A 25,222-nucleotide genomic window follows, 5' to 3' on the forward strand; every position below is an offset into this window, starting at 1 on the left:
AAACAGAGGACACCTTCAAATAGAGGACTGACCTCTGCCAGCACTCCAAAAGAGAGGACTGTCCTCTGTAAAGTGGGACACCTGGCCGCCCTACCACCAGGGGCTGCTGAAAGAGGAGGGGGCCCATCAGACAGCACTGTGCCCAAGACCAGGGCGGGCCCAAGACATTCGGCTGCCTGAGGCAGAGCAACAAATGGTGCCCCTCACCCACCCAAGTGACGGTGCCTCAGACGCAAAGTCAGGAATGTTATTTGGGCACATGAGGCAGTAAGTCCCACAAGCACCTGTCCTCATCTCTAGCAGTGAAAATACAATATTAACAAACGGAAAGCTAACCATTTGCTTCCTTTTTAAATGTGCTGCCCGAGGCAGCTGCCGCACTCTGCCTCATGGTAGGGCCGGCCCTGCCTAGGACCTCCTCCAACCTGGATTCAGTCCTCAGCCAAGAGATGCTTATAGTCAAGCAAGGCACCAAAGTTTCAAAAGACTAGACCTGGCAATCCAAACCCTTAGCTAATCTTACATAATTTATACAGAAGTCATCGATTTAGGCTTATCTGGGTGCAGAATTTGGATTTTATCTTGCTTATTTATACAACTTACTCATTGCTTCTCGATGCAACACCGCAAATGACATGCAATAAAATGCAAGATTCATTAAACTTGGTGAAGACTTTGTTTATTTTCCCTTTGAAGTTGCTTCTACCTTAGCTGTTCAGTCTAAAGCGTCTCAGTATACATAGCCCTGGCTATATTCAGAGATGTGTGCAATTTCCATGAAAGGGGTCTGGGGACCCTGATGTCTACACGAGTCCACGAAGGACCCAGACATAGACAGCAATGGGTCATGAAATATTCTGGATGAGTAGAAAAGCTCAGAGTGTCCACCAGCGCACCACTCTCAACAAGCCTGCCGTGGATGTCGCCTCAGCATGCCACCACCCTCCAGATGTTGAGCTGCTTCTCCTCCAGACCGTCCCGTTCTCAGAAATTAGCCACCCCCCTCCCGATTGACAGTCAAGGTTCACTCCTTGAATTTCTTGGCAAGTTCCTGTCCAGAATGTGCCAGCAGTGGCCAAGGAAAAATGCACACACTCTGCAGTGAACTTGTGCGCTTTGACTCTTGGATTCCACTCCAGTCCCTTGGCGGATTAAAGGAGGATGGGAGGATGAAGGGATTGGAACAACTGCTAAGCTCTGTATGGGAATCAGAGAAAACGTGGTGGGAGGAGAGAGGGCAGATGCGCCAAATGTTATGCATGGAAAGGAGGTGAAGTCTCTTGCCTTCTTTAGACCTGACTTCCTCAGCTGAGAGCTGCTATGCCTCAAAGAGGGCTTAAACTGAGATCAAACCGGGCCCAGGCTAGTTTATGACACACAGTAGCAACAGGATACCTCTGTGCTTATGCAGAGTGCAATTCTGCCAATACTGAATCCCTGCCTCTCCCAAATCCCAATATATTTGGGGTGAAGGGAGAGATTTTTCTGATCAGAAAATGTCCAAAGGGGGAAAGCTTGTGGCAGCAAAAACTACAAAGAGTCTTGCAGCACTTTAAAGACAGACATGTTTATTATGACGGGTGTTCTTGTGGACTAGCGTCCAGTTAGGGTGGCCACTTGTGACTTGCCAACAGAGATGACAAAAGAGGACAGCGATCTGCAAATTTAGAAATATGTTATCATTTAAATAGAAGTACCGGACATCTCACTTAGTGTAGAAGGCTGTGACCAGGGGTGAAAGCCAACATAAATGCTACTTCGAGTAGACCTACTGGAATGAATGGCACTTAAATTAGCCATGACTAAATCGATTCCCATTCATTTCATTGGGTCTACTCTAAGTAGGGCTTATGTTGGATTTTAGCCCAGCTGTTGATGCACAACAGATTTTCTGGTTCTTTATCTTTATCCCCTTCAAATAGAGGACACCTTCAAATAAAGGACAGCCCTCTGTAAAAGAAAGACAGCTTCATGGTTAGGAGATGTAGCTTTCAAGCAGACCTGATGATACCCACCCCTTTGCATGTTGTAAAAAATATGAACAAATGGGTTTTAGCCAACTGACGCTCATACCTCTCCCACATCACCACCCATCTCAAATGTATGGGCAGGTTGTGTTTACTTAGGTTTAGGTGGAAAGCACTTTGCACATGCTCAGACACACTCTTGTTCCATTATTTGACTTGTTCAAGAGCATTGACAATGGGCACTGAAAATGGCTTCTGGACAGAATCTCTCAAACTGTAGGGCTAAGAAAGATGTATGTGTGTGCTTTGTTAGAACACCTGACTGATAATCTTACCCCATATGACATCACCATCGTAAACTGCTTTTACCACAACTAATTGTGATGTCACACAGACAGGTGGGGGCAAGGATGCAAAGCAGCAGGGGGCTAACAAAAGCCCTGAGAGAGCCAGCTGTCCCCAAGCATGAGGCAAAGGAAGAGGGGGAAAACTTGATACAGAAGCAGAACCAATTTGGTTCAAAGCTTTTAGAGCATTTTTTTTTTTTTTAGAAAAAATGTATACAAACAGTTTCACTGGGAATGGATGTTCCTTTCCACTCCCACACTGTTCTTTCTTTTGCTTTTCGACTTTGGCATTCTCCACCTGCATTGTTCTTTAAGGGAGTGTTGCCTAGTAGTTAGGGTGATCACATGCCCTACTTTACAGAGGATGCTCCTCTGTTTGAAGGCATCCTCTATTTGAAGCACCGTCAAAGGACAGACCTCTACTTGAAGGTGCCCTCTCTTTGAAGGGCTCTCCAGCAATTAGAATACGTAGTATTTCCCAGACAGTGCTTTAGGCAGCCATGATAAGCTTTGCAAGAACTGAGTTGCTAGTATATAGAAAATATACAGCACCACGGTTTCACAGTGCATTCTTCTTCATCATTTTAGGACTTATGACCTCTGTTTATCTTCTGCATCCCTTCTAAGATTCCCTTTAAAGAATACAAATAACAACTAAAATAAACTTTGCAAGAACTGAACTCACAGGCTGAAACAGCACTCCTGAAAGAGCTTCGCCGAGCAATCACACAGTGTGTTTTTCATCCAGATCTTAATGGGCTTTGTTTGCTCCCTGCCTTCACACCAGTATGAATATTTCTATCTCACTGCGGTTATTATAATATGCCATTTCCTCTAAGTGCCATTATTGGCAATTAAGATGAGCTTTGCAAGATATGAACTGCTAAACTGAGAGAGAGCGAGAGTTCATTGTAAGAGCTGAGCTCCATGGACTTGGCTGTGTGCCCTCAAAGCCTTCAGGTACTTTCTGCTCTGTCATTTAAGTACTGCAGCCAGCAACTAAAGGAGCAATCCCATGCACGTTTAGGCAGAAAAAGTCCTATCTAGATTCTGTCCAGAATCCATTTTCAATGCCCATTGTCTATGCTCTTGAACAAGCACTTTGCATATGCTCAGATACACTCTTGCTCCATTAGGTTACTTGTTCAACACATCTGGAGGTCACCAGTTTGGGGTGACTATGATCTTGACTCTGCCTTAAACTGAGTCAGACTGTGGCATATCTAGAATCTATCTAGCATAGCTGTCTGGGTCATATTGCGAGTTTTTTCTGTCTAAACATGCTAGAGCTATGTGCAGACGGCCTCTTGAAATTCCCCACCTTACTTGTGGGCAGAGAAGTTTGGCAGACAAGTTTCTCCAAATTTCCCCAGGGGGAGGAGAAATTCTCCTCAGTTTCTCCTTGGTAGGGCTCCCCATTGGCAGGGCTTGTAGCACAGCTTCTTTCTTTTTTTCTAAGGGTTTTTTTTGAGGGGGGCTGTCTTGGCAGGCTGGCCCCCAGTTTGCATCTACCGCAAGGCAGGTGGGGTCAGTGTTGTGTCCAGCTCCAGGGATGAGGTGGAATTAATGCTCTGCCAAAATCTGTCCTCCAATTTCCTGAAAGTTTTCTCCCCCCATAAAAGAGGCTTCCATTGTTCTTCCTCATTCAGGATGTTTTACAATGTATTTTTGTGGTGTTTTTGAACTTGCCCAATCACAGCAAGCCTCCCAGGCTTCCTGGACATCCTGATCTGAAAAAAGCCTATGGGAGGAATTACCTCATGGTCCCTTAAACTGGGCTGTGATTGAAGTGTAGGAAGCTGAGGCGGCTACAGGCGGCCAGAGAGATGATTGTACAATGAAAAACAGGACATTTGCACACACTCCTTGGCCACTCCCTAAGTCAGGTAAGCCCAAGAAACCCAAACCCAACCCATGAGAATTTCTCCGAAATTTCTTCAGCGTTGAATTCCTTTTCGAAAACAATTTCTCTTCTATCACACTGAATGAGAATGGTTGAAAAAAAAATGTGGGAGAAATTTTTGGCACAGCACTAGAAACATGCATAGGATTGTGCCCTAAGAAAAACTTCGCAAGACCTGAGCTGCTCAGTCTACAAAGTGCTCCTTTTGAGAGCCCCGCTCTGCTTTCCCTGGCAAATAACCTCCTGCAGTGAAAATGCCCTAGTTAAAAACTTCATGATCAAAGCAAGGCTGCGTTCCCAGGCTGTTGTGTACAGTTAAACAAGGCATAAAGATCCTTTAGACATTATTATCATCAGCGTGCCCGGTGAGGGAAAAAGCGTGACCGCTTGCAGCTATTTGTTATAATAGCCCAGCCTTTCGGCCAGGTTCCAGACCGGATCAATGCTCATCTAGTCTGGAGGTGGAAGGTTAGCACATTAAAATACATTTAGTAAACGCAATCATTAAAGCCAGCGAGAAAATGAAGGCAAGAAATCACTGGGAAACTGCTTTGCCTGGCATGTTGAAGGGGAGGAGTGGGTGAAGGGACCGACAATAAACTTCCATTAGGGGATTCATCATGCTGTGTGTGGGGTGAGGAGAGGCGGGAAGGGTAGACCGAATGAGCCCTGAAACAAACCAAGAGGCAATTAAAACCAGAGGATTTGTGCAAAAGAAGAGATGTGAGAATGTTAGGGAAGGAGGGAGGGAGGGAGGGAGAGGGAACAGAGCAGTATCCGCATAGATGTGGGTCTCAAGGACCGCTTAGTAGTCTGAGAGGGGCCATTGCTGGAAGAGGACACAAGCTTTGCCTGCCGAAAGGCCTGAGGTCCGGTACACGGCTTCTCCAGTTAAAAGGGTCCAGGGATCAGAGTGAGGCGAGGCGAGGCCACTGAAGGAGCGAGCAGCACCAGACAATGGCCTGACTCAGTTTAAGGCAGAGTCAAGATCAGTCTTCCCCAAACTGCCCCCGCCCCAGGTGTTGGATTGCACAAACGGCCTCTCAAAATTCTCCAGCCTATTTGTGGGCAGAGAAACTGGGGAGACCATTTCACCGGATTTCTCCTAGGGCAGGGGAAATTCTCCAACGGTTTCTCACAGATAGGGTTCACTATCGGCAGGGGTTGTAGCACAGCTTCTTTCTTTTGCCCTAAGCGGTTTGGGTTTATTGCACTGCTCTTGCAAGTGGCAACAGCATCACCGGTGTTGAAGCTTCCACTTTTCTGAGGCAGGATTTTGAATTTCTTTTGGTTTTTGAGCTTACCTAATAACCGCGGGGTGGCCGAGGGTGCTGTGTGTGTTTTCTCTCTCTATTACCCATATTTCCATGGCTCTGCAGCCTCCCAGGCCACCTGCACTTCGTGGACTGAAAACACCCCATGGGACAAATTGCTGCATAATGTCTGCCTCAAGATGGCTTTAACTGAAGTGTGGGAAGCCGAGGAGGCTACAGGCTTCCAGAGATTATTGTACAATGACTGACAGGATGCTCACGCACACTCCTCAGCCTCCTAAGTAAGGTAAGCACAAGAACCCCAAACCCAACCCATGAAAATTTCTCCAAAATTTCTCTTCGTTTGAATTTCTTTTTGAAAGCAATTTCTCTTCTATCAAATTGAATGAGAACAGACCACCTCACCTGTCTCCTGAGAAACCTGTACGAGGGTCAAGAAGCAACAGTAAGAACCGGATATGGAACAACTGATTGGTTCAAAATTGGGAAAGGAGTACGACTAGGCTGTATATTGTCACCCTGCTTATTTAATTTATATGCAGAGTACATCATGCGAAATGCCGGGTTGGATGAATCACAGGTTGGAATTAAGATTGCTGGGAGAATTATCAACAACCTCAGACACGCAGGCGATACCACCCTAATGGCAGAAAGCGAAGAGGATCTAAAGAGCCTCTTGCTGAGGGTGAAAGTGGAGAGTGCAAAAGCTGGTTTGAAACTCAACATTAAAAAAACAAAGATCATGGCATCTGGCCCCATCACTTCCTGGCATATAGAAGGGGAAGAAATGGAAGCAGTGACAGATTTTATTTTCTTGGGCTCCAAGATCACCGCAGACGGTGACTGTAGCCATGAAATTAAAAGATGCTCCTTGGGAGGAAAGCTATAGCACACCGAGCATAGTAAGAAGCAGAGACATCACCTTGCCGACAAAGGTCCGTCTAATCAAAGCTATGGTTTTCCCAGTAGCAATGTATGGCTTTGAGAGCTGGACTATAAGGAAGGCTGAGCGCCGAAGAATCGATGCTTTCGAACTGTGGTGCTGGAGAAGACTCTTATGAGTGCCCTGGACTGCAAGGAGGTCAAATCAGTCCATCCTAAAGGAAATCAACCCTGAGTGCTCATTGGAAGGACAGATACTGAAACTGAAGCTGAAATATTTTGGCCACCTAATGCGAAGAGAAAACTCCCTGGAAAAGACCCTGATGCTGGGAAAGATTGAAGGCAAAAGGAGAAGGGGACGGCAGAGGACGAGATGGCTAGACAGCATCACCGATGCAATGAATATGAACTTCAGCACACTCCGGGAGAGAGCGCAGGACAGAAAGGCCTGGCGTGCTATGGTCCACGGGGTCACGAAGAGTTGGACACAACTGAACGACTGAACAACAACAAGTCGAAAACAATGTGGGAGAAATTTTCAGCACAGCACTCATTGCAACTCCTGTCATTCCCAGCTGGGAATGATAAGAGTCAGTTCCGGCTCCAGGTTTTGGAGGGTGCCTGGGCAAAATGCCCTCAACAGGCCCTCTCCCTCAGTGGGGCTACCTTCTCACTGCCATTTTCACCCGCTGCTCCTCTTCTTCCTGCTCATTGCTACCTCCGCCCCTATCAGAGGCAGTAGGCCTATGCACAACCGTTATTTATTTATTTATTTATTCATTCATTCATTCATTTCATTTCATTTCATTTCATTTCATAGAATCATAGAATAGTAGGATTGGAAGGGACCTACAAGACCATCGAGTCCAACCCCATATTTCATTTCATTTCATTTCATTTCTATACTGCCTAATAGCCAAAGCTCTCTGGGCGGTTCACAAAAATTAAAACCAAAAAGCTCAGAATAAAACAATATAAAATATGAAAGCATTAAAACCACAATATAACAGTACAACCAGAATAAAACCTAGCCGCAATGCAGAGATTTAAAATACAGACTTAAAACATCAAAGCTAAAAGCCTAGGAAGCTAAAATGCTAAAATATTGGGAGAATAAAAGGTTTCCACCTGGTGCCGGAAGAAGTACAATGTAGCTGCCAGGCGAACCTCTCTAGGGAGCTCATTCCACAGCCGGGGTGCCACAGCAGAAAAGGCCCTCTTCCTGGTAGCCGCCTGCCTCATTTCCTTTGGTGGTGGCTCATGGAGAAGGACCACTGAGGATGATCTTAGGATCTGAACAAGCACATACAGGAGGAGGCGATCCTTCAGATAACCTGTCCCCAAGCCAAGTTGTTGTTGTTGTTGTTATTACATTTCTATACGATAGCCAAAGCTCTCTGGGTGGTTTACAGAACTTAAAACATTAAAATACAGTATACAAAGTTTAAAAGCCATTTACATAAAAGCACACAGACAATATACGCAAACGACATATAACTAAAAACAACTGCAAAGTGTCAGTCATAACTAAAGACACATCCAGGACCGATTAAAACTCATCATGTGCCGCCAAATGCCTGGGAGAAAAGATAGGACTTAACCCAGTGCTGAAAAGATAATAATGTGGGCGCCAGGTGGACCTCATCAGGGAGTTCGTTCCACAGATGGGGGGCCACCACTGAGAGGCCCCTCTCCCTCATTGCTACCTTCTGAGCTTCTCTTGGAGGAGCCACCAGAGGAGGTCCTTAGATGCTGAACGTAGCGTACAGGGCAGTTCATTTCGGGAGAGGCATGCCGGGAGGGCGCTGTTGCCCTCAAATCCTGCTTGTGAGCTTCCCACAGACAGCTGATTGGCCGCTATGTGAACAGAATGCCAGATGAGATGGATGTTGGTTTGATCCAGCATGGCTCTTCTTATGTTCTTATGCTCACTTCCTTACTTCCTTACGACAAGTAGGGCAGCCGGAGAGCTGGAGAGCAAGCGGGCAGGGGCATCTCCTGCTCCTCCTTCTCACCAGCACCATTGTCTGGGCCAGAGCTAGAGGCAGGTGAACTAGCAGGTTGCAGTGGTGAAGAGGAGGAGCAGCAACTCCAGGGGACTCTTGACAGTGGGCCTCTGTCAGGTGTGGGCCCACAGGAGGTACCTGGCCATGCCTACCCTTGATGGCCATGCCTACCCTTTAACTCCCTGACAGGAGTTAAAGCAAGATGCTTCCTACCTTTTATCAGAGCCCTTCCTGACTTTACCTCACCTGCTACCACCTGATTTTGTCCTCCTCCATCCCAGCCTTCCCTTGTTGGTAGGGTGGCCATGTGTCCTACATTACTGCAGACAGTCCTCTATTTGTACAGGGGTAGCCAACCACTGGTGCCCTCCAGATGTTTTAGACTACAATGCCTATAATCCCGACCATTGGCTATGCTCGCTGGGGCTGATGGGAGTTGTAGTCCAAAAACATATGGCGGGTACAGTGTAGCCTGTCCTAGGTTGTCGAGTCCAAGTCCGGTTTAAAGACTGGAAGCATAAAAACTTCGAAAGGAGAGCAGACGGAGCAGGACACACACAGGTCACCTGGTCACGGTCTTCCCCTCTATGCTGAGTTATATGATATTTCTATTTAAATTACACTCACTTTTTTCCACATTTGCACTTATGCAAATAAGTTAGCATATGCAAATTTTATGCAAACGACTGCCCTCTTTTCTTTAGTGATGCATCTCTTTTTGCTGCCACGCATCAGTGGCTGCCCTACTTGTCAGTCTCTGACCCACATAGATTGATTTGTGTCCAGACCTATCAATGGAACGGACGTTAATCATGGCTAAAGTAGGTTTCATTGATTTTGATGGGTCTACTCTAATCTTAACTAAGTCTGGAGCCGACCTATTGCCTTGTACACCTGTTTTAGATTACGGAATCTGTTAGGGGTACACAAACCGTGAGCAGGATCTGAGCCATTTTATGGGTGCGCACAGATGTGCAGAATTTTAGCGGCGAGCCTGCTGTGCAAGCAGTTGCACGCAGGGCACAGGCAGAGCTGGGCAAGACCTTGGCTTCCGCTTTTCAGCAGAAGCTGGATGTGTGCAGTGCTGATTGGCCAGTGCTCTTGCCAGTCACAAAGCCACTCTTCCCACCTTCTCAGAGCAGCTTTTAAAGCATTAAAAAAAGTTGTTGAAACTTTGTAGCACAAACAAACCTCTGAGCATATGAATATACAAGGGGCTTCGAAACGAAAACAAAGAGCACGGCAAGCCTGAAGCATGGGGCCGAAGTGAACACAGGGTGGCCATGTGTCCAACTTCCTGGAGGGTAGCCCACCTTGCTCCTTCGGCCCAGGATTGCTTGCCTTGATTTTTCCTGACCTTCACTCCCGCCTTTGTCATCCTGCTCCTATTCTCCACCGTGTTGCTTAATGAGATATTGGTCTCTTTTATGCCTATTCAGCAACAGTAATTGTCTGACTCCATAATTTACACTTGACGAATACTGCAGGCCTGGCCCGGCCTGGCCCGGCTCCCAGCCCTGGCCCCACACCCAGGTTGGGTGTGACGGACGGTCAGCCAGGTTTCTGACCGTGTGATGTTTAAGAAACAAAGAACGAACCACGAAAGAAAAAGGGAGCACGTGATACTCAATTTTAGTTATCCAAAATATGATAAGAGGAAGGGGCGTTTGTGAAGAGAGTTATTGGATACCAGTGTCTCGGGAGCGTTATGCGTATCTGTTTGAAGGAAACAGCTTGGGAAATGAAAAGGGAAGATAATAGAGCAAGACGTTTAGGAATGTGCTTCGGGTGTGATTTCTGGAACGGCTTTGACCCCGAAGTGGCCAATTTCTGACAGAGTTAACTGATCCACCTCCTTCCAAGAAACCACTATAAAGATTGTTTGTAGGAAAGGCCTGCTGGCTCTTGACATTCAGTGCTGATTCTTCCAAAGTGTATATTCCATAATTCCTCTTCATTTTGAGGGACATTCCGCCGCCGTAAAACAAATTCTTCTGTCTCATCTTGACAGCTTTTTCCTGCCTGAGCTCCAGTTGCCGAAGGAGAACAGTGGTGTGTGTGTGTGTGTGTGTATAGTTCTCTTTTTCAGAGGCACCTTATGTATTTCAGACCCAAGAGCTTTGTAGGCCCAGCCAAAAGGGTTTCCAGAAAATTCAAACAGTAAGGGCAGGGGTGAGGGCAAAGACAGAAAAGATTTCAGGAAGAAAGCAGTTGCCCTCAAAATGTTGACTGGGGAGAATTTTAGGGCCAGGAAAGGTTGCAACTCCGACCTGGACAATTGCACAGAGTCAGAATCCATAGTACGTGATACTACTTGTAACTAAAATGCATTCAGGGTTAGGGCTGGGTGGGAATAGCCTTGCTGCCTTGTGTCTTTTACTCTTTGCTTGTTTATATAGCACCATCAGTGTGCATGACACTTTACAGGAGGACAGGTCCCTGCCCCAAGGAGTTAACAATTTACAATTTATTTGACATGGGGGAAACAACAGAGGAAGGGGAGGGAAGGGGAGGCAGGGGTAAGCAGGAAATGGTGGGGGCAAACACATATTATTTTGGGACCAAACTAGACAAGGGTTATTTTTTAAAAGATGTAATTAGGATGGGGGGGCAGGAATGGAGGATTTCCCCCTAGAGCAAATACCAGCTTCAGAAAAGGGACTTCTCTCAGGAGCCCAGTGGGGGAAGAAAGGGTCACGTTCCTTCTCCATGCCTGCTCTGATCCTGTTAATTGTCAGTCCCTCCAGCTACTGTGCTTAAGATTGGTTACAGACTTAGGGCTAAATGATGCACTACTTTAAATGTGTAACATGCTGCTGATCCTAACTTCTTTTTTTTGGTGCTTTTTTGCACGTGGGTTCCTGATCTGGATTGGGACCACCATGCATGGGGGGCTGGGGGGGGCAAATTTAGTGGGGGAAGGGGCTGGGCGGGAAGTTTTCAGATCAGGGCCCCACACACTTACACTAAAGTTTTAAAAACACAGTTGTGATTAGCTTCACGGTATGCATTTAATGTAGTATGTAGTTTAGCTCTTAGTTGCAGGAGGGAATAGGAACTAAGTGGCTGAGCTGTAAGCGTCACAGAAATCCTGGCTTCCTTCTGGCTGACCCTGCCCTGTGCTTAGCCTGTTGCCCTAGCTGCCCCAACCACCAGCCCAGGGCACTGTAGGGTTTGAGTCACAGCTGGTGTGGCACGATTTCTACTTCTCATGTGGTCTGGTCTCCATACTATGTTGGTAGCTAGGGATGTCGGAGAAATCCTCAGTGGAATCAAATGGGTTTGGAGTTCTATGAATCCGACTCACAGATTCTGCAGCAGACTGGTTTTTCCCGAGTTTCACGGATTCTGTGGACTTGTGGCCTGGTTTTTTTTTACTTTCCAGAATTTTATGCAAATTTAGTCATAGAAAAATACATTAAAAAAAACAGCAGCAGAAAATGTACATTTCCCCCATAGGCTAAAGCATGAAAATACACATTTTGGGGGGTGTTTGCGTATTGTGGGGGTATTTGTGCATGGGGGAGATTTGCACATTTTTGCAAGTGCAAATTTGCCAAATTCAGGAAATTGGGGAAAAATCCAATTCCATCAATGTGCGGATGACGGAATAAACGGCACCTGACAAACCGTCAAATGCAGATGAAATAGATTTTACAAAATCCGTACATCCTTAGTGGTAGAATCATCAACTGGGACATCACAGGGGATGACAGCGTGCGTGGTAAGCTGCTGAACAGCCAGCTCTTTATTAGAACATAAGAAGAGCTGAATCAAACCATCAAGTCCAGCATTCTTTCCCCACAGTGCCCAGCCAGGTGCCTGTGGGAAGCCTTCAAAGAAGACATGAATGCAATAGCATTCTCCTGCTCATGTTCCCCAGCAACTGGTACCGAGCAGCATACTGCCTCTGATTTGTTGTTCAGTCACTCAGTCGTGTCCGACTCTTCGTGACCCCATGGACCATAACACGCCAGGCCTTCCTGTCCTGCGCTCTCTCTCGGAGCGTGCTGAAGTTCGTATTCATTGCATCGGTGATGCTGTCTAGCCATCTCATCCTCTGCCGTCCCCGTCTCCTTTTGCCTTCAATCTTTCCCAGCATCAGGGTCTTTTTTTCTCTTCGCATTAGGTGGCCAAAATATTTGAGCTTCAGCTTCAGTATCTGTCCTTCCAATGAGCACTCAGGGTTGATTTCCTTTAGGATGGACTGATTTGACCTCCTTGCAGTCCAGGGCACTCGTAAGAGTCTTCTCCAGCACCACAGTTCGAAAGCATCAATTCTTCTGCACTCAGCCTTCCTTATAGTCCAGCTCTCACAGCCATACGTTACTACTGGGAAAACCATAGCTTTGATTAGACGGACCTTTGTCAGCAAGGTGATGTCTCTGCTTCTTACTATGCTGTCTAGGTTTGCCATAGCTTTTCTCCCAAGGAGCAAGTGTCTTTTAATTTCATGGCTACACAGTCACCGTCTGTGGTGATCTTGGAGCCCAAGAAAATAAAATGTGTCACTGCTTCCATTTCTTCCCCTTCCATATGCCAGGAAGTGATGGGGCCAGATGCCATGATCTTCGTTTTTTTAATGTTGAGTTTCAAACCAGCTTTTGCACTCTCCACTTTCACCCTCAACAAGAGGCTCTTTAGATCCTCTTCGTTTTCTGCCATTAGGGTGGTATCGCCTGCGTATCTGATGTTGTTGATAATTCTCCCAGCAATCTTAATTCCAACCTGTGATTCATCCAACCCGGCGTTTCTCATGATGTACTCTGCATATAAGTTAAAGAAGCAGGGCGACAATATGCAGCCTTGTCGTACTCCTTTCCCAATTTTGAACCAATCGGTTGTTCCATGTCCATTTCTTCTGTTGCTTCTTGACCCTCGTACGGGTTTCTCAGGAGACAGGTAAGGTGGTCTGGTACTCCCATCTCTTTCAGAATTTGCCACAGTTTGTTGTGATCCACACTATCAAAGGCTTTAGCGTAGTCAATGAAGCAGAAATAGACGTTTTTCTGGAATTCTCTTGCTTTCTCCATGAACCAGCGAATGTTGGCGATTTGATCTCTAGTTCTTCTGCCTCATTGAAACCCAGCTTGTACTTCCAGTAGTTCTCGGTTTGCATACTGCTGAAGCCTAGATTTTGAGCATAACCATGCTGGCATGTGAAATGAGCGCAATTTCACTCTGCCTCTGATACTGATAACAAACTGCCTCTGATACTGATAACAATATAGTCATCATGACTAGTAGCTATTGATAGCTTTATCCTCCATGATTTTCTGTAATCCCCCTTTTAATGCTATCCAAATTGGTGGCCATCACTACATCTTATGGTAGCGAATACCTCAGTTTGACTATGTGCTGTGTGAAGAAGTACTTCCTTTTATCTGTCCTGAATCTCCCACCACTCAGCTTCATGGGATGACCCCAGGTTCTGGGAGGGGGCCATCGTTCAGTGGAAGAGCACATGCTTAGCATGCAGAAGGTCTCAGGTTCGATCCCCAGCATCTCCATGTAGGGCAGGAAAAACTCCTGCCTGAAACCCTGGAGCCACCACTGCCAGTCAGTGTCAACAATACTGGGCTAGATGGACCATGATCAGACTCAGTACAAGGCAGCTTCGATGTCCCTATGTATATTCCTATGTTCCAGAATTATGAGAGAGGGAGAAAAGGTTCTCCCTATTGACTTTCTCCACACCATAATTTTGCACAGCTCTAACATGTCCCCTTTTTTCTCAGCGAAACAGTCCCAGATGTTGTACTTGCACTCTACTTGGTGATTTTACTTATTAAAGAGGTACAAGCCTTTGTGCAATTAGTCACGATAAAGCTCACACTTTCTGGCCATTGTTGTCCTCTTCCCCTTTCAGCACCAAGAGTGTTGCCTTTTCCCTTTTCTTTCCTTGTCTTAATAGTGAATTAGCCAGCGCTGCATCCATCCACGCATCTGGTCACCTTGTAAATTTTCTCCGCTAATTTCTTTCAGTGCAACGAAAAAGGGCCACTTTGCAATCTGGATCCGGCTACTTCCCAACCATGTTTAAGTTTCCACTTAGAGCCCCCACTAACCTTTTCAACCTAGCAAATTGTTTCAGATTTATTGGAAGAAGGAAGGGTGCAATCGCTCAAGTTCAGCATTTCTTTAATTAAAAACAGTAAAAATTAAAAATCCTGAACCTGCAATCCTGGAAGGCAGAAACACACACACACACACACACACACATATGGGCAGATATATATATATATATATACATATATATATATATATATATATGAAGCATACCAATGTTTGCAGATAGATTATAGTTATTTCTGACAGCTGAAGGTAGTTTGATATTTATGCCAAACCATGAACTAAGCAGTGTTAAGAACCTAAAGTGTAGATCCTAAACCAGGGCTGGGCATCTTGTGGCCCTTCAGATATTTGGCCTACAACTCCCATAGTCACCACGGACTATGCTTGCTAGGGCTGATGGGATTGTAGACCTGGAATGTCATAGGTTGCCCAACCTGTCCTAAACAATGGCAGAAGCCTCCAAAACAGGTGTAGTGGAAATTTTGAAGTGCAGGTGTAACCTATTGGTGTATTTTTCTTTAAGAATTCTGAGTGGGAATATTCTTGCTCAGTAAAGAAGTGAGATAGGGAGTGGCCACCATCTTAGGCAGTTACCAAAACACAGTGGGAAAGAAGCTTGTTTTCTCCTTTATGTAAGACCCTGAACCCTTGAGACAGGTTAGTAGGGAGGTTTCCTTTTGAATTCTTTTTTAAAGAGTCATAATTTTTTTTTTAACAAACACTATGAGTTCCTTGTTGTTCATGTTCTTTTATATTGTATAAAGGGCTGTTTTATTTATTTATTTATTAATTATTAAATTTATTAATTGCCCATCTGGCTGGTCACCCAGCCACTCTGGGCAATGTACAACATACAATAAAAACAGTTTAAAACAATAAAATTCTGTTTTACAGAATAATTTTACATAGCCTGTCACGGCAAAGAGCAGGGACGCAAATGGTGTCCACAGACTGGCAGCGGGCGGAAGTCCGGCTGCGGACAGACCCGGCTGGTGGCTCTGCGGACTCGTCACAGAGCGGAGCCGGCCGGGGAGGATACTGGGGGGAGGAACGGATCACTTCCCCCCCCTGCGGACCCCCAGGTGGACTGGTGAGTGAGGTTTGTAGACCCCTAGACAGGCACTCATCATGAAAGTACCCATAACCCCCCCCCCCAAGAACTGTCCAAAAATGCAGGCAGCCATGTTGATCCATATCAACAACCCAGTTGCAGCAGTTGTCATCTCCACCATGAACAGGTTTTTTGTAAAGTGAACGGGTCTTAAATGCCTATTCAAGAGCAAGCCACTGCAACAGACTTTGCATCACAACAGGGAACACTGTTTTGTTGTTGGGAAAATCCATTCCCCCCCCCACGGTAAGAATTGCAGCTTAAGCTCAGAGGTAACAGGGAGCCTGAGGGGGTGTGTGTAGCAGATGACATCAGCATCCCTGCCAATGAAAAAGTGTTGGTGCTGTTTCTTTGTGAGCTCACTACAGCACTGGCCTCCAAACATATAGGCTAACTAGGGCTGTGCACTGCTTCAGACCGAAGCCTGAGCTCTAAGTCTAAGTGGGGCACTTTGGGCCACCTCTGAGGTGTGGCGAAAGGGGCACGAAGCGGCACAAAGCAGGTCAGGTCACTCCGAAGTGCTTTGGTGTGATCCAGAAGCCCAGACGTGCTGCCACCCAGCCCCCAGCTCCTTACCTGGGTCCTCTGGACATGCGCTGGCAGCTGTCTTGTTGTTCCAGGGGGGGAGTCATTGTAAAAATGGCTCCCCCCCCGGAACAACATGGCAGCTGCTGGAACGTGTCCGGAGGGCCCAGGAGCAGGCGGTAGCAGCAACTGCCCCGGTGGCAGCTCCCATCTCAGTGATGGCTCCCCCCACCCCGGAAAACGTTGGCTGGCAGTGTAAAGGCCCAGGTAAGGAGCTGGGGGCTGGGCGGCACATGGGGGGGGGAGCGGGATTTGGATGTCTGAATCCCACTTCAGCTCCGTAGGCCAAAGTGGGTCAGGCCCCCCCCGAATCAGCCTGAAGCGAATCGGACCCACTTTGGAAGCCCCGAAGCAGCATCCAGGGCAGACCAGGGGCTCCATGCACAGCCAATCCTGTTAACCAAAACCTAACCATGGCTAACCATGGTTTTGAGCTTTCTGCTTTCATTTTTCATCTGCTCAGCACTCCTGTCTCGGGTTCCAGTGGCCTTCAGAGGCAGTGCAATAGCTGTAAGTATGGTTTGTAAATTCAGAAATCACATCAAACCATAGTTAGCACAAATTATGGTTTGCAAGCTGAGTTAAAACCACGATATCTCATTCTGATTTGCCAGCCAATTGCAAAACTTGTCATCTCCCCCCGCCCCACCCCTGGATTATGATATCACAGTAAAACATGGTGACATTTCCTTAACCACAGTTCCCCCACAATATCCGAATTGAGGTATTGTTGCCTGTGGTTTGCACGTACATCCAATTATTGTCCCTAATAAATAGATTTTGCAGGTTTTCATCATCCTTCAAAACCTGAAGACATTGTTTGATCAGAAATAAATGTGGGACAAAAGAGTGTGTACACCAAGAGGAAATGACATTATTATGCTACCTTCAGCCCTCGTACAAACTTTTTACTTTTTTTTTAATCTGTCTCCAGTCACAGATTAGTATGTAAATAGTGAAAATCAGAAGTGAAATGAATTGAAATGCAGCAGGGGGTTGAAATGCAGCAGAGATGCAGCATTGAAATGCAGCAGAGTGCCATAGGCACTCGAAAATGAGAGGAGGGAATAGAGCTCAAGCTTGTTTTGAGGCCAGGCCCTCTGACTAGTCAGTCACCTTGCTCCCTGTATATAGAAATGTGAGAGCTAGTTACTTACTTGGTAGCGAGAGAAGCTTCTGGTTTGTGGATTTCAAAGGATTGGAGCAAGAGACAGTCACCCTTTTCACATGTTATGATGTTACATCGGAAACATGTACAGAGCAGGGATGGACCAGTCTGTCAATTTACTTACTTTATTTGTTGCGTGTACATACTACTGAATATCGTAACATCTCTCAACTGTTCCCTCTCTCTCTCTCTCTCTTAGTTTCTCATTTCTCCAGTCTTAAGTTCAGCTCTTCCCAAACTTTGAGAATTTGTGTGTTGTTATTTTTTTAAAGTTTGCATGAATATTCATAGGCATTTTTGAACGTATTTCTCCTAATGCATCCATTTTTTAATGCATTTTTTGCCCAACATACACTTTTTTTTTGCAAGTAATGTCCCTAAAATAATGCATTTGTAGAAGTTATTTTCCACAATATGCACTTTTTTGGTATGCGTTTTTTGATTGGAGAACTTCAGGGCAACATTTGGAGAAGTGTGAATTTTGAAGGATAACTAAGTTTTGGTTCACACAATGGTCCAAAATTGGGCATTTAGGTACCAAAGGCATTTCTCCCCCATCCCTAGTAGAGAGGGGGTGGGATCACATCTGCTTCTGGCCCTACCTCTGCCCCATACCTGAGCTCAGCAGAGGGCATGAAAGTGCTTATAGGTGTAGTGGCTAGAGTGCTGGATTGGGAGCTGGGAGATCCGGGTTCTAGTCCCCACTTGGCCGTGGAAGCTCACTGGGTGACTTTGGGCCAGTCACAGACTTTCAGCCCAACCTACCTTACAGGGTAGTTGTTGTGAGGATAAAATGGAGAGGAGGAGGATTATGTATACCGTCTTGGGTTCCTTAGAGGAAAAAAGGCGGGATATAAATACAATAAATAAACAGTGGAGACTGGTGGCTCCAATTTCAGTGGAATTAGAAATCCATGCTGGGTTTCGGTCAGAACAAGCCAGAACTCCAAAGGAGCTATTGAAGGTGCTGGACCCCATCCCCAAAATGGATTCAGCACCTTGGATAGTTTCTTTAGAGTTCTAGCTGGTTCTGATCGAAACCCAGCATGGATTCACAGCCTCCCTGAAATCGGAGCCACCAGTTCAGTACATCACTAGTTTCAGCAGCACGGAAGTAATTCCCAGTGTGGTCAGTAAGTCTCAAACAAGAGACCAGTGATACAAATGAGGCTAATGAACAAATTTGTATGTGACAGCCCCAAGACTTTTCTTTTCAGGAAAGCTGTTGGGGTGGGGAAATTGAGCCGATAAGCAAGGTGTGTGTGTGTGTGTGTTGTGTTTAACCCCTTTCCCGCCTGCTGTTTCTCCACTCTAAATCATCCCCTCCAAGCGATTGTCCCCGCCCCCCGGGTTTCAAATGCGCAGGAAGGGTTTGTTATTAATTATCAGACTTTCTAACGAACATTAACAAAGAATCTCGTGGCTCTTTAATGGCTAATTGTGCTGCCATCTCTCACCAGTGCCCTTCTGTTTCTTGTCTAGGACAAAACAGATCAGCCTGCAGACAGAAGAATGAAACAGACGGAAATTTAATTCTTTAGTTCTTAAGGTGTCACTCGACTCTTGGTTAGCTGCGCTGCAACAGACTAACAGGGTTGCCCCTAATTAAAATCAACTGCTCTTCCCTTCCATATATGGCGGCTGGGTTTCTTCTATTGCGATGTCTATTTTTGCAGGGGCAGTTTAGCAAAAGAAAGAATCCTCATATCTGGAGCATAGCTGCAAACAGCGTTGAGTCGTAAAACCCTGGCCTGGGCAAAAAGGAATGTGCGCTGCGAAATCTTTGGCCAGGAATTGTAAACGGCGGGAAGCAAGGGGTGGAATGGGTAACGGCTGAGACGCTGCAGCTGGCTGTCCCACATAGCAATGGGAAAGGGGCATTTATTTCAGGGCACTGAAGGTTACTTAATGTCTGGGCTCCATACTGTCTGTTGTAAAAAAAAAAAGATTGCTGGAGAAAGGGAGAATTTCCCCCCCTCCAGCTTAGACTCCTCGAATCCGATTCCCTTGTCTTCCCATTTCCTTGCAACCCTGCTCAGCACAGCTGGCCTGCAGCTTTGGGCAATCTCAGCGCATAAAATCCTTTCCAGAACAAATCTTTTGGCTCATTCTTGGCATGCTCTCAGAACTTTGAAGTGCTCTGCCAACACCGTCAGCTTTGGTTCCGGTCCGGTTTCTTTGCTTTCAAGGTAGCCAATGATGCAAAGGAATGGGAAGGATGGAAGTTAGTGGCTGTTGGGCCTGGGCCCCCACAAAGTTTTTGGGCTCATGATAAGCCAATGGAACAGAGCCATCTTTGATCCTTCTGCATTGCATGGTTCAATTTGCCCCCATCAATGTGGCTGGGAAAAGACTCGAGCTATTTGAGGCTCCTGTGTTGTTGAGGAATAGTACATTTGGAGGCTTAGGGGTTTCCTCAACCAAGAGTGCCCCTGGCATCCAGTCCTGGACCAGCCACCTTTTGTAAAGGGACTAACACGATCCCCACTTCCAGTCAGTATCCAGGCCATACTCAGATCATGCTTCTGGCCCAGTTTAGATTGACTGGCACACCCAGGGGAAGGGGACAGTGCTGGTTCCTGTTTGGGGAGCCCCACAAGAAGAAAATGAGAGCTAAGTTACAAGGGACATTAAATGTGGAGGCCCTTGCCTTCATTATCCACGTGTCCCTGAGCTGGCTCAAACTGTGCTCCAAAGTGAGTGGAGGGCAGGGTGGGGACAAAAATGGGCACTACTGCCTTAGAGTTGGAAGGCTGTGGATGGTCACTAGGACTCCTCATCCAGCTCCCTGCCCTGCTCTCTTCCATCCTCACAGGTCATCCTACTCAACCAAGACCTTTTAAAAAAACATTAGTATAAGTGTTTGGGCCCCAGATCCAGATCAGAACCACCGAATATGTGTGTGTTTGAATGTGTGCGTTTGACTCCACTGAATATGGCGTGTGTTTCCTGGGAGGAGTCCGGAAGTAGCTGAGGGCAACACCCACGGCTTCTGGCCTGAAGAGAGAGAGGCCGCAGCCTGAGAGATCTCTGTGGAGGGGCCTTTGTTTAATATCAAACTTGGAAGTTTGTTTATAAAGCAAAGTCTGTTTGGTTCTGTGAGGTCCAATCCACCAAATTTGAAACATCCACCCTGTGCAAGGAGAAAGAAAGAAAGAAAGAGAGAGAGAGAGAGAGAGAAAGAAAGAAAGAAAGAAAGAAAGAAAGAAAGAAAGAAAGAAAGAAAGACAAAGCCAGACCCCTTGATTATTGCAAAAGTTGGAGGCTGGGCCTGGACGCTATGATAATAGGGCTGTAACTGGTTTTCCTTGTCAAATGCAGCTGCCACGTTTCCAGCGGGGGCTTTTTAAAAACGTAGGAAAGCCCAGCAATTTCTTTTAATAGCCATCAGAAACTTCTGCCAGAGAGGTAGCTGTGTTAGTCACAGGGTGGCCACTGACAGGTCTGCCAAAATGCATCACCAAGAAAGAGGGCAAAAAGAGGGCACAGAATGTGGATATGCTAGTTCATGTATGTAGATACAAATCTAGAAGGAATGACTACAATTTTGATAGAAATCCAAGATATCTCATTGTAGCGGGGATGACTGTGACCAGGTGAGCTGTGTACCTGCTCAGTCTGCTGCCCAGGTGCTGTTGATGGGCCACTTCCAGGCCCCTGGGTGCTCTTGCTTAGGCTTTTTTCCCCCTTTAAAGACTTGGACTGGACTTGGGGAGGGCCAGGGGAGCATCAGCCAGCACAGATTTTTAAAAAAACCAGAAATGTCCCCATTTAGCGTTGTTTAAAAAATCTGCCTTAAAAAATCTGAAAAACCTTTTCACAAATGAAAATGCCTTTAAAAAAAAAAAAAATCCACTGCTAGGGGAAATCAGTTTTCCACGTGGGGCAAATTATTTATTGGCCCAACCCTGGCTGTAGCTTTGCATAATAACAGGTATAGTTAGAAACATATAAGGTGAAAATCAGCTGGGGCAGATTTTTGTTCAGGCAGGGCTGTGAGAAGCAGCCTACTTGAGATTACATGAAAATTCTCCTATCCTGACACGACTGAACGACTGAACAACAACCACTCATCAACTGCAAAAAAACTGTTGCCTGCAGAACCTGGGCCTTGAGTTCTGCTTTGCAGCCAGCTACTTGCCTCTGAAGCGACTAGACAGGCTCACAAGAGGAATTAATTTTCCATGAAAAGCAGCAGCTACGTCCCAGGTCATCGATTGGCTCCAGTATCTGCTTCCACAAGAGGAAGGGACCTTCCGTGAGAGGAAGGGCTCCACTTGCGGAAGGCCCCTCTGCCCACTCTTGGGGGATCCTCCTTCTCCCCCACCCCACAGCTCACCCCATTGAGCAGGGCCACCTGGCTATATGTGCAGCTTTTTCAGGGGGCTGTGCAGGGGAGGCTGCCATAGGAAGGAGGGGGCTGAGAAGTCCACTTCCACCATCGCAGTTGATCCAGCATAAACCAATATTTTTTCCACCTTGCAAAACAACCGTTTATTTTGTGAATATATATATAGAGAGAGAGAGGGGGGGGGGTTATTTTTTTAAAATACCAGCAGCATATGTGTGAAAACATTGCAAACTATACGAGGCTGCTGCTACACTCTAGTGTGAAACAAATACTTCTCCAAGATTGGTGTGAACTGACCCCAAAGAAGGGGGCAGCAACTTGAGAAATTTGGCCTCACATCTACCACTTCAAATTTTTATTTTGATGTAGTGGGGAAGGGTGGGAATCACCAAGTGTTGTGACTGAATTTTAATACTTAGGAACAGAGGAAAAGATTGCAGGGTTAGAGAGCTTGAGTCTGTTCATGGCCTCCCAGGAGAGAAATCAGTAATTCAAGCAATTATTTGGCCAATAAGAGCTCACCTTTCCCAGAAGAAGAAAAGCTCCCCCAATTAATTTGTGTATGTGGTTCAATTTATGAAATAGAAAGAGGGAGATGATCTGAGTGGCCAGGGACTCCGGTGGGGTGGCCATGTGTCCTGCATTACAGGGGGCACTCCTCTATTGGAAGGGCTGTTTGGTCCAATTCTGGTTTAAAGATAAAGGTCCATAAGAAGGGAGAGGCAGGGGCCTTGAAGTTGCCAGTCAACATTTAATGCTTGGAGAGCAAGCTGAACAGGCAGCCGCAAAAGTCACTGGCCCAATCTTCCCCACTGTGTTGAAATGTTTTGTTTTTCTGTTTAAATTATAGTGATTCTTTCCAAATTTGCATCTATAGATATAAATTAGCTTATGCATTGTTGTTGTTGTCGTTACACAAATTGGTGTCCCCTTTTTTGGCCGTATGTAAGTGGCCACCCTAGATTTAACACACCCTAGATGTGTTAAATTTGTTTCGAGTAGTCTGGAAAACCATTTGATCTGAAGGCACCTTAGACCTGATGAACCTGGAGGTGGTCTGTATTGCATGGGGCTGCTCTGTAAGGCACAGAGGTTTCGGACGATGGTTTCCTTGCAGCCTTTGGCCAGGACCAAGCGGAGCAGGACTGGCTCAAGACATTTTTGCTACCTGAGGCGGAGCACCACCTGTCCCATCTCAAGGTATATAGTATCCAAGTCTGGTCCAATTATTTTGGCACCTAAGGTAGAAGTGCCTCTCATCCTCCAAGGCAGTACAAATATAATAAGACTAAATTTAACTAACAATTTGCTACCCTTTTATGACATCCAAAATGAGCCTGTCTAAGGCAGCTGCTTCACTTCGCCTCACGGTAGGGCCAGCCCTCAATCCAGATCCGGAATGTGCTCTCCCCAATCCAGGGGCTCTCCTGGGGGTCACTTGCTGGAGCTGAACAGCAGCAGACAGTACTGCTTCTACTTGTCAAGGGTTCTGCTCCAGGTTCCTAGCAATTAAGCTAAAGATGGGCAAACTCTCTGAAGCTGACCTCGGATTTACTCAGCAATTACCCAAGTTCCGCTGACAAAAACATGGAAGAACTTAGGTAACTTTTCTGAGCCAATCTGAGGGCTTGTGAAAAATACTCCAGCCCGATTCCACCAGCAGTCCCATGCTCCTGCCAGCCCCCCACAAAGATCCTCCCCACTCTTGGATTCTACTCTACTCCGGATTCTAGTATTATGAGAGAGAGGGAGAAAAACTCCTCCCTATCCACTTTCTCCGCACAATGCATAATTTCATACTCACTCTTTTGTCTAAGTGAAAACGGCTCGAACAAGGTACCCTTTCCTAACAAGGGAGCTGCCTGACCTGGGAGGACTTTCCCATCGTCCCTAATTAAAACCAGGCCTAGCCATTCCAGGGACTTCGTACTGCCTGCCAATCGCAGGAGATGGCATGGAATATCTCTGTGCCTGTCTGTTCCAGAAGTCGCTTCTGAGGCCTGCGGCCACACAGGCTCAGGTCGCGTGCTGCTAGGCAAGGGCCTTGGCCGCACTTTATGAGTTTCCTTCCTGGGTGAAGTCTCGGAGCCTTTGCTATGATTCCATCAAGCGCAGAACCCTTGAATGAGCGCAAATCTTTAGTTGGGTCTCAAGCTACATGCAATTCTTCAATACCAGCTTTGAGTCTGATTTGGCGGCCGGTGGGGCAGGGCAGGGGAAGGAGGGAGGGAGAGACTTTGTGGGCATTATTTTCCTTAATTTTTAACATTTATTCCTGACCATAAAATCTTGTGGGGACCTTAAGATCTCCTGCATTTTGGCTGCTAGGATTCCCTAGCCACTCAAAACAGCACCGGAAGGGGGGGGGGAATTAAAATCCAGGTGCAGTCTGCGTTTTGTAAGCTTTAATTTATTTTAAATTAATTTGCACAGAGGGAGACAGAAAGGTAAATTGGCCTTCCCCCCCTCCTCCTGTTTTTTTTTTCCTCTGGGTCTTTTCCAGCTGAGGAGAAAGTAGAGGCAGGGAATCTCTCTCTCTCTCTCTCTCTCTCTCTTTTTTTGGGGGGGGTTGTTTTTGTTTCAGGAGGAAAGGTCTTAATGTTTCCCTCAGGGACTGGGAAAGTAAGACCTCAGTATTCTATTCAATTAGGTGTAATAAAGCTACATTTTCCTGTCTCCTGATCCCACAGCAAAGTGGAGGAATTTACATGGGTAATTAGTTTAACCCACTTACTTGATCGGTTAATCCCTGAACTCCCCAGTTCTCCTCCCAACCCATCTCAGAAAGAGGGTGGCCATGTGTTCTGCTTTAGAGAGGACAGTCCTCTACTTGAAAGGCTGTTAGAAGACAGTCCTCTGTTTGAAGGCATCCTCTACTTGAAGGTCTGCCCGTCCAAGTCCATTTTAAAGATAAAGAACCATATTAATCAGGGAGAGCAGCAGGGGCCTTGAAGTTGCCCATCAATGGTCAGCCCCTGGACAGCAGACTTAGCAAGACACACAGGTCTCCTGGTCTTACCCACTATGGTGAGAGGTATTGTATTTAACTTAAAATAATTATTTCTCCATTTGCATCTATATATATATATATATATATATATATATATATATACAAATCAAAACATGCACATGTTATGAAATCATGTGGAGAGCCTCCACAGATAGAGGAGGCATCCTGCCACAGACAGTCAACGGAAGGAGTAGAGATACTGTCCTCATCCTCACTCCCCCCACCCCGCTCATGTGTAGTGGTTACACCAGTGGAGGCCGGTGGCTCTGATGTCAGTGGGGTGGTAAATCCTCTCGGGGTTTCAGTCAGAACTCTAAAGGAGCTATCCAAGGTGCTTTGCAGTTCTGACTGAAACCCGGAGCGGATTTATTGCCCCACTGACATCAGAGCCACCAGACTCCACTGGGTAAGACACTTTTTGAATGCCTGAAGAGGGCTATGATATTCTTTGTCATTTCTGTCCAGAGTGAGGAACACTGTGCGGAAGCTAGGGCTTATTAACATTTCCCTCCTATATTGTGCGCCAGTCCTGACTGTCCCTGG

Source organism: Heloderma suspectum, chromosome 6 (genome assembly GCF_057233095.1).
Source record: "Heloderma suspectum isolate Gila_16-S chromosome 6, 16-S_ref, whole genome shotgun sequence".
Taxonomy (NCBI): domain Eukaryota; kingdom Metazoa; phylum Chordata; class Lepidosauria; order Squamata; family Helodermatidae; genus Heloderma; species Heloderma suspectum.